This window comes from Schistocerca americana, chromosome 3, assembly GCF_021461395.2.
Source record: "Schistocerca americana isolate TAMUIC-IGC-003095 chromosome 3, iqSchAmer2.1, whole genome shotgun sequence".
Taxonomy (NCBI): domain Eukaryota; kingdom Metazoa; phylum Arthropoda; class Insecta; order Orthoptera; family Acrididae; genus Schistocerca; species Schistocerca americana.
The window spans coordinates 925,529,336-925,539,684 of record NC_060121.1 but is presented as its reverse complement, the minus strand read 5'-3'; positions in this window follow the sequence as shown (position 1 = coordinate 925,539,684).

The window sequence follows — 10,349 nt, the reverse complement described above, 5'->3', positions numbered from 1 at the left end:
ACTACGGAAGGCACTAACTACCGATAGGGATAGTTAGCAAATGAAAGATTTTAATAGAGAACAATCAATGTATGTACCTTAATATCATCAAAAGTCATAATATATATAGCAGTTCATGACATCCAGTCTTACAAATTTCAAAACTCCACCATCTCTCTCCCCATATCCACCACTGCTGGCGCCTCACCTCCAACTGCGCAACGCTACGCGCTGTTCACATCCAGCTGCCCAACACTACAATGGCAGACAACAACGCAAACTAGCCACAGACTGCACACAGCACAGCCAGTGATTTTCATACAGAGCGCTACGTGGCGTTACCGATAAGAAAACATAAACAGCCTACTTACATAGCCCCCATGCTCCCCACAAAAAATTTTACAAAATATTTTGGGCACTGGCCAATACAGATTTGAAAATTTTTTTCATAATTACAGTAAGAAAGATATCAAATGCACACAGTTATTAATACAATATTGGTCAAAAGCTAAAATTTTCTCACAGTCCATAAAGACAATCCTGATCATTCATCACAGTAAAATAGCAGTGTTTTTCTCAAAGTCTGAGCAGTAGAAGAAAATGCACACAGAAGTAGTGGATTTCCATGCAGTCTTGAAGAAGTAGTGTTGTCCTTCCAACGAAAAGACAGTGCTGACTCTTGACATGCAGACAGGTAATGGGCCACAACAGAGCAAACCACCGCAGAGTCAGTCGAAGTTTTGAAGAATATTGGTAGGTAAGTCATCACAGAGTAGACCCACTGTAGTCCTGGTGGAGATTACGGTATTGGTGGGCCACCAGATGTGCAGACCCACTGTAGTCCTGGTAGAGATTGTGGTATTGGTGGGCTACCAGAGGTGTAGACCCACTGTAGTCCTTGTAGAGATGACGGTATTGGTGGGTCATCAAAGATGCAGACCCACTGTAGTCCTTGAAGAGATGGCCAGCAGCCATCTGTTGTGACTGTGCAGGTGCACAATCACCACTAAAGAGTCTTGCGGATAATATAGCAAGTCCATAACCACCACTTGTGCACTCACAAAGTTTTTGGAATTGTCCTTAGAACCAGCAATTCTGTTATCCAGTGCCTTGCTGAATTATTAACACACGTGCAAACACTAACAGTCCCTACTTCTCACATATTGTCCATATACTGTGACCAACAGAAATGTGTGCAGTGAAATGAATGCTTACAAGTTACTGAATTTGATGAACTGGTGTCAATTACAATATTATAACATGAAAATACAATAACAAAGGTACAAAATACATCATTAAAAACATAACAATACAGATAACATTTGTAGTAATAGGGGCTTTACAAAAGAATAGAAATAAACATATACATCAGTGTTACAGGAATTATGACATAAGTAAATACATAAAAGATCAGAATAATTACTGAAACATCAACTTTACACATGAGCATTAAAACAGAACAGAATTAATAATGTCTAACATCTCTACAACATAAATAACATATTATTAATGCAAATTATATTTGAGGATAACAGTATTCCTCACCATAGTAAATGTAGCTTAGTACTAGAAAAATTCTACAACATAAATCTTATTAGCTAAACACATAAAGACAGGAAAAACATAAAAATGCAAGAGTACACAAACACATAGCACAATAACACAGGGGGAAAGGACAGGGTTTGTTTTCTGTGTAACATTTGGTACTGCAGTATTTTGCAAACAAAGCCTTTTTTTTTTCTTGGAGATCCCCCTTCGTTCATCATTATTCACAAAAGGTCCTATCTATACCTGCTTTCTGTACTTTTTTCGTATAACTTCTCAATGCATTTCTTCCAATTCATCGCAACTCATTCTCTTATATAGTCTACCCCCTCTTAAGCTAACTTAAATCTACTGAGCTCAGATGCTTAACTAAGGGACGAGGCAATGCAGCAGTACAAAACAATTAACACAAACAGCAATGACAAAATATTCAAATTGGCCAAGCAATCAGCAATATTACAACTAATATGAGCCAATGTGCAGCAGCAAGAAAAATAAATCAGTAGTAAAACTAGCTTAACGGAGTAATACAAAGTGAAATTTAGTAGCACTATGCCTGGCAAACAGCAGCAGCAAATGCAATAACTTATATCTAAACATGACAAAGCTCAATTAGAAAAAATATTACACTAAAGATGGCCATGTCTAATACCTATGTCATATCTTAATACTAGAGTGATGCATCACGATAAGTTACTGTAGCAGACAAGTTACCAAATCGTTTAAAAAATTATTTATGCAGTTCCTGTGAAGGGAAATGTCTATTTGTGCTCTCTTTTCTAAGAAAGTATATCATAAATGTATTCTCTCCTGGGTCTGTAGACAGAAAATAGTGATATTAGTACATCTATTAAATTTTATAATATCCAATGCTGCAGTGCAACTAGAAACTACAAATTCACCTTGACGAGAAGGCCCTGCCCTGTTTGAAGCTCGCCAGTTATGATGGAATAATTCAGGTCTGTCGTTTTGTCGGTAGTTTACATAGTTTCTTGTTTGTCGGTCATGTGGTGGAGAATTTCTCCCGGAATAGTAACTGCGTGGTGGACCGTTGCGTCTGAAGTTATTCTGTCTCCCTTGATAATAATTATTTTGGTTCCCATATTGTCTGTTTCTATGGTTGTCTCTGTCACATTCATTACTATGGAAAAGCGATCTTTCTCTGTAACTATTATTCTGCCAACGGTTGTCATACGGATAGTGTCCTTTTTGGTCACGATTTGTGTTATGAGAATAGCCTTGTCGTGTCCAGTTATTATTTCTTTCGTCGCGGAATTGTGACGGATGTGACCTGTAATTTTTGTGTTCCTGTTTTTGCGTTCCGCGATTTCCGCGATTGTCAGTGTCAATTTCCAGTTCTTGTAAGAGTCCCTGAAAAGCTTCAATGTCGTCTTTGCAACGTCCTGCTAAAATAATATGTCGTAAATGTTCAGGCAATTTGATTAAGCAAATGCGGATGAGTTCTGAAGGGCTGTATGGGTTTGAAAGATATTGATTCTTATGCAACATGTCTTCAAAATATGTGACAAGACTGGAAAATTCAGATTGTTCAAAGCGTTTCATCATCATGATGCTATGTTTTACTCTGTCTTGTGTAGCTTGAGACCAATATGCTGAGAGGAAGGCATGATAAAATTCTCCTTCACTGTGACAATCGTGAATGACCGATCGCATTCTTACACCTGGTTCATTCTCTAAGTAGCCACACATAAATTCTAATCTGTGTTCTAATGACCAGTTGGGAGGAAAACAATGAGAGAATTGATGAAGCCACGCTTCTGGATGAATGTCGTTGCCAGAAATCTTAAATGTTTTGAATTTACGCGTAGTAATGAACAGCTTATAGTCAAAATCATCATGTCGGCGAGTCGCATGTCGGTCATTGTTACGTCGTTTCGGCGGTTCCATCTCAAAATTCGGTGTACCTTGCCAATTTCTTTCATAATTTCCGAAGTGCCCTGTGTTATTATTTTGTGGCTGTTCCGTATTTCTATGTCCCTCTTCCCGTATTGGAGCGCGAGTGTCCTCTGAAATACGTAATTCTTGTATTACCTGTGTCAGCTGATCTTGTACTTCCCGGATTTCTCATTGGTGTTGCGTATTAATTTGATTCAGATTTTGTTTGAATTTCCTAATTTGTTCGTACTCTTCTGTGTCATTAAAGGCTACCGGTTTTGTGTCATTCAGATTATCATCTACCTTCGTAGATAAATTATTTAGCTGATCTGAAAGTTCACCTACTTTCTCTGATAATGAACTAATTTCCTCCATGTGTCTTTCTACTGCGTCCTTTAAGTTTTCTTGCGTTTTTGCAAGTTGCGTAACCGAATCGGTAGATGCAACTGAGTCAATTTTAGCTTGCAAGGTCTCATGATTTTGATGAACAATAGTTTGCAGTTCTTTTATGGCTGCTTCGTGATTCTGTAATGCATTTTCATGCCGCGAAAAAATAGGTTGAAAATGCTCACAAATCTGTGTTTTTACGTCATTACAGACTTTTTGATACTTCGATTCAATGTTATGTAACTCACTAGTTAAATCTTCACGTGTTTGTTCAAGTGTGGTGTCTAACTTTTGAAGCTTTTGCTGTGTTTGTCTCTGATTTTGTTCCATTGTGTCTAACTTTTGAAGATTTTTTTCCATTGTGTCTAACTTTTGAAGCTTTTGTCCCATTTGTTGCATTAATTGTAATAACAATGCACTGGTGTCTGAAACATGTTCCTCAGTGCTATTCGGCAATGCATTTGAACCGGCAATATTCGCAGTTTGAAAAGCAGAAAATGTGTCTTGACTTATTTGAGGAAACGGTGAGGATGCAAAACCTGAATCTACAGTATTTGCAAGATTGTGTCCTGTCATTTCGGATTCCTGAGGCAAGCTGTTGCCGACCCATCGATCGATAATGCTTCCCTGTTCACTAATTGTTTCACTGTCTACACCATTGTTTGCAGCCCACTCCATTTCCCTATGTACAAGTACCAAATTACTACATTGAACATTAGTTAATTCATTACTCGGTGGCGCTAACACACTGCTTTCGTCTTCACTGTCATTTCTCAGTTTACTTTGGAGCCTAGTATTACGTTTTTCACACGCCATTATTGTCACAATATTTCACACGATAACACAGAAAAGCACAATCTGAAGAGCGAAATAAGAGAACACATTAACATAGCACTGAAAATAATATCTAGTTAATTGCAAGCGCAGCTGCGAAATACTTGCTGCAAATCTACATGCATGCCACAACTGTTTTACTGTACAACAATGAAAAACTACAACTACAAAGGAAATTCTCTCTATGATTACGCGCTAGCAATAAACAAAAGCTACACTAATTACACAAACTACAAGAAAAAATCAGAAGATTCCAGTGAGGTATCCTCGGCTAAGGGTCGCCATATGAAACGTCCCCTTTTTGAACAATTATACACGAGACTGTGCTTAAACTGACACACAATATTTTTAGCGCAACGCAGTCTGACTTCAAAAAAACCCCACAAAAAAATGGCCCTGACTAACATTAACCTATACGTTTCACAAATCGCTTACCTCACAAAAATCTTGGTTACTCGAACTACTGCAATACAGCGAGCGCCACTACTGCCAGCTAAATAAAAGATTCAAACTACGGAAGGTACTAACTACTGATAAAGATAGGGATAGTTAGCAAATGAAAGATTTTAATAGAGAACAATCAATGTATTTACCTTAATATCATCAAAAGTCATAATATATATAGCAGTTCATGACATCCAGTCTTACAAATTTCAAAACTCCGCCATCTCTCTCCCCACATCCACCATTGCTGGCGGCTCACCTCCAACTGCGCAACGCTACGCGCTGTTCACATCCAGCTGCCCAACACTACAATGGCAGACAACAACGCAAACTAGCCACAGACTGCACACAGCACAGCCAGTGATTTTCATACAGAGCGCTACGTGGCGTTACCAATAAGAAAACATAAACAGCCTACTTACAACAGTTTACCGAAATGTTTTTTTCCATCTAAGTCAACTCATAATTTTTCATTTACTAAATGGTTTATTGGCTGTATTTCATGTTATATCGATTTCCACAAGCTGTGTCATTCAGCCCTTCCTGTATTTTCTATAATGACGTTTGTATGCTTCAGAACAATATTCATTATACTTTTCGTCTGTCTACACTTGAATGTTAAGTAGCCAAGTTGTACTTGCGACTACTAGATGGCACTCTCGATGCAATGTCATGTTCACCTGCGCGCACTTGTTGACGTGGGCGCGTCAGTCCGTTGCAACCTTTGGCTGTACAGGTAAGAGCAGCCCGTAGTGGCTCACCTTCACGCATTCCTTTTTATATATTTTGTGACTAAAGCCCTTTTGGCCTGTTAATTATTTTATATGTGACTTGTAAGTACTGCCTCTGTCTTTTGTTAGTCAGTGCTTATACTTTTTAGATAAAAATGTCTTTTCCTATAGCCGGGCGCGGTGGCTGTGCGGTTCTAGGCGCTCCAGTCCGGAGCCGCGCTGCTGCTACGGTCGCAGGTTCGAATCCTGCTTCGGTTAGTTAGGTTTAAGTAGTTTTAAGTTCTAGGGGACTGATGACCACAGCCGTTGAGTCCCATAGTGCTCAGAGCCATTTGAACCATTTTTTGTCTTTTCCTATAAATTGGTAACTATGTTATAGGCCATTTTAATTGTTTTAATTCTGATGAAGGCACTCTTAGAAATGTTGAAACCTGGTCAGTAAGACTAAAAATAATAGTGACCGAGGGCTCATTTGTTTCAATTTTAATTTGAATCTAAGCGCTGTCGGGCTGGGGTCACCGTCCGGGTCTGCTTAATGCTGTTGGCAAACGGGATGCACTCAGCCCTTGTGAGGCTGATGAGCTGCTTAACTGAGCCTTAGCGTCTCCGGTCACGAAAACTGACAACGGCTAGGATAGCGGTGAGCTGACCACATGCCCTTCCTTGATGCGTAAGGTTTGAGGATGACAGGGTGGCCGGTCGTTACCTTTGCGTCTTCAAGGCCTTTACGGACTATGTATTACTTTACCAGCAGCCTTTTTATATCCTGTGTTACATTTTGTCTAGTGTGTTCATTTCAGTTTCCGTGGATGTAAAATTTGTTTAATGTCAGAATCTGTCCTTTGTTAAGCCTATGTAACGTTGTACCAGGGTACTACTTAAACTAATGTATACTCTGATTTATCTAAACAAATTCTAAAATAACATTTCGAGGGTCCGACAGACAATAAAGTAAATAAAAAAAATTGTGCTGCAAACTAGCAGGCTGCATGGTCTACGTAAAACAAAAGTCAATAAAAAACGGAATCATCGTATGATATTTGCAGGAACATTAAGGGCAGCGAGGAAGCATTAAATCAACAAAGAATATTGTCAACATTAACCCACTGTCATTTTTTCTGCGCTACTTCAAAAATGGTTCAAATGGCTCTGAGCACTATGGGACTTATCATCTGTGGTCATCAGTCCCCTAGAACTTAGAACTACTTAAACCTAACTAACCTAAGGACATCACATACATCCATGCCCGAGGCAGGATTCGAACCTGCAACCGTAGTGGTCCCGCGGTTCCAGACTGAAGCGGCTAGAACCGCTCAGCCACACCGGCCGGCTCTGCGCTACTTCTCCACGGAGCACGCAATATAAGCGTTCATACCGCAGCTTTACAAATCGAATTAAGTTTGACGTTGGGCATTTGCCAACAGAATTACCCGTAAACCAATATGATGTGATACGTCGTAATGAGCCATCGCGCTCCATTTGAGAGCGCATGTTATCGCAGTCAAACGCAGCACACACCGGCCAACCTGATTTAGCCGGCGGAAATTGCGTGCATTAGCGCCGTGTCCGTGTGTCCGTGTGTGTGAGTGTGTGTGTGTGTCACATCGCCGCACTCCCGTGGTATTAATATCTTCAATTATATGGACAGAGTGGAATTAAAACCGTTGCTGGGGTCACTCGGGTTCGCTATCCAGCTTGAACTTTGCAAAGATGATCTGCGCTGCTGACCTAAAAGCACCAGAAAGTCGTCGGCGTAAAGAGATTTTTCGCCAGCAATGACTGGGTGGAAAAGTTCCCCGAATGATTTTCGAAGGGCGTCAGTTCTCAGTAGAGCTCTGCGAACTCCCATGCCGCAAATAGCCTGCTTACTAATGTATGTCACTGCTAAATGTGGAACCCGAGATGAAGGAGAATAAAGTGCATCAGTGTTGCAGGGGCCATTTCCAATTATTGAGGCAGAAAAAGAGTATGGTCGACATTTACGTTCCTCAAAAGGGGTGGCAGGGTATACTATCATTTATTTTTCCCCATAAGATCTTCTAATGGAACAACATACGCTGCTTATTAAAATTTTCAATTCTTTGTCCACATATGAATAAATCAGTACACTACAAAAGTGGAGTTCTCATCTTTTTGAAAAGTTTGAAATATTAATTTTCATTTATGCCTGTCTTCATTTTATCATGTGCCAATCGTACTGTCATTTCATCTTACTCGGAGCTTGAACTTTCACGAATAATGTAGAACACTAGCGCTAGTAATTTGCATTTGGATTTTGGTAGGCAGCTCGAAGGGGCGCAGGTTAGTCGGTTGGAATCTTTGTTTATACCGAGACATTGAATATGTAAACTTGGAACCCACATTGTGAAGAAACACGCTAGGCGGAATGTTGCTGCACTAGTGCCGATTTGTAAGTTCTGTGTCTAGTGTACAGAATGTCCCAAGAAGAATGGTCAATATTCAGAGATATGATAGGAAAGATAATTTGAGGCGAAAAGCTTCATATGGACATACGTCCTATTCCGAATGGTTTCCGAGACAACACATTAGACGTACGTTGCTTTTTATTTTCTGTATTATTCAATACATTGTGGGTTTACACTTGTACAACAGTTAGTAAAAATTACAACACGAGTATTACAAAGCATCAAACTGAAAAATAAGTGTGTGTAGCAAATCAACGTTTAAGCATTATCGTACTCGTCAGCTTACAGCTGGTGTACAGTTCACAACAAATATTTGAATATTCCCGCGTCAACTTCATTGCGTTTGTGCACTCTTGGGAAAAAAATGTTGTGTTGCTTATATGGATGCCTCTGAACGTCCCCTAATGAGGACAGGAGGGTCCATAATGTGACCAAGCGGTTCATCTCGCGTATTTACCTTTCCAAGGCCCCTCCCGCCGGAGGTTCGAGTCCTCCCTCGGGCATGTGTGTGTTGTTCTTCGCATAAGTTAGTTTAAGTAGTGTGTAAGTCTAGGGACCGATGACCTAAGCAGTTTGGTCCCTTAGGAATTCACACACACTTGAACATTCACCTTTCGAATCTACATCTCAGACTTCATCCTATGCCCGCATCTCGTGGTCGTGCGGTAGCGTTCTCGCTTCCCACGCCCGGGTTCCCGGGTTCGATTCCCGGCGGGGTCAGGAATTTTCTCTGCCTCGTGATGGCTGGGTGTTGTGTGCTGTCCTTGGGTTAGTTAGGTTTAAGTAGTTCTAAGTTCTAGGGGACTGATGACCATAGATGTTGAGTCCCATAGTGCTCAGAGCCAGCCACTTCATCCTATCCAATAAACAAAAGTCTAATGCCGTAAGGTACGGCGATGCTGGTGGCCAGTTAAGTGTACTACCACGACCAATCCAGCGATTAGGGTAAGTGCGGTTGAGACATTCCCTGTCATGTCTGGTAAAATGTGGAGGGATTTCGTCATGCTGGAAGTACACTGCAGTCCGTGTGGCCATAGGAACGTACTCAAGGTGTTCAACAAATGCATTTTGTAAAAATGTAACTCATACTGGCCCGTAATTCGCTCTTCTAAAATAACTGGACCTATCAACATGTTACCGATCATGCCGCACCAAGTACTGATCGAAAACCGAACTTGGATATTGGTTTCTACTGTAGCGTCCAGATTTTTCTGCGACCATCAATGATTATGCCGTGTGTGGTTGATTCCATTCCGTGTAACCATGGCTTCGTCAGTGAATAGTACTAATGTAAGTAGGATGTTTAGGTTTTTATGTTGGTAACGCCACTTAGCGGTCTGTATGAAAATCACTGACTGTGCTGTGTGCAGTCTGTGGCTGGTTGTTATCGTTGGAATATTCAGTATTGTAGTGTTGGGCAGTTGGATGTGAACAGCGCGTAGCGTTGCGCAGTTGGAGGTGAGCCTCCAGCTGTGGTGGATGTGGGGAGAGAGATGGCAGAGTTTTGAGAGCGGACGATCTGGACGTTTGTCCGTCAGAAAAAGGAAATTTGTAAGACTGGATGTCATGAACTGATATATATGACTTTTGAACACTATTAAGGTAAATACATCGTTTGTTCTCTAACAAAATCTTTCATTTGCTAACTATGCCTTTCACTAGTTAATGCCTTCAGTAGTTAGAATCTTTCATTTAGCTGGCAATATTGGCGCTCGCTGTATTGCAGTAGTTCGAGTAACGAAGATTTTTGTGAGGTAAGTGATTCATGAAAGGTATAGGTTATTGTTAGTCAGGGATTATTGGAAGTCAGATTAGGTTACGCTAAAAAAAAAAAAAAAAAAAAAAAAAAAAAAATTGTGTGTGAGTTTAGTGATGAACAGAATAAGTAAAGAGAGAAATGTCTGAGTACGTTCAGTTTTGCTCATCTGTTTGAAAATCAAATAACGTAAGAGGCTTATCAGCACAGTCATTTATAATTTTTCTAAGGGGACGTTACACTAATGGAAACAAATGACGATTGTCATTTAACCAGTGACAAAATTCAAGTCTTGTGGCTTGTCGCCCATGTGAACATTGTGGACACGCAGTCTGTGGATGGATACAAGTT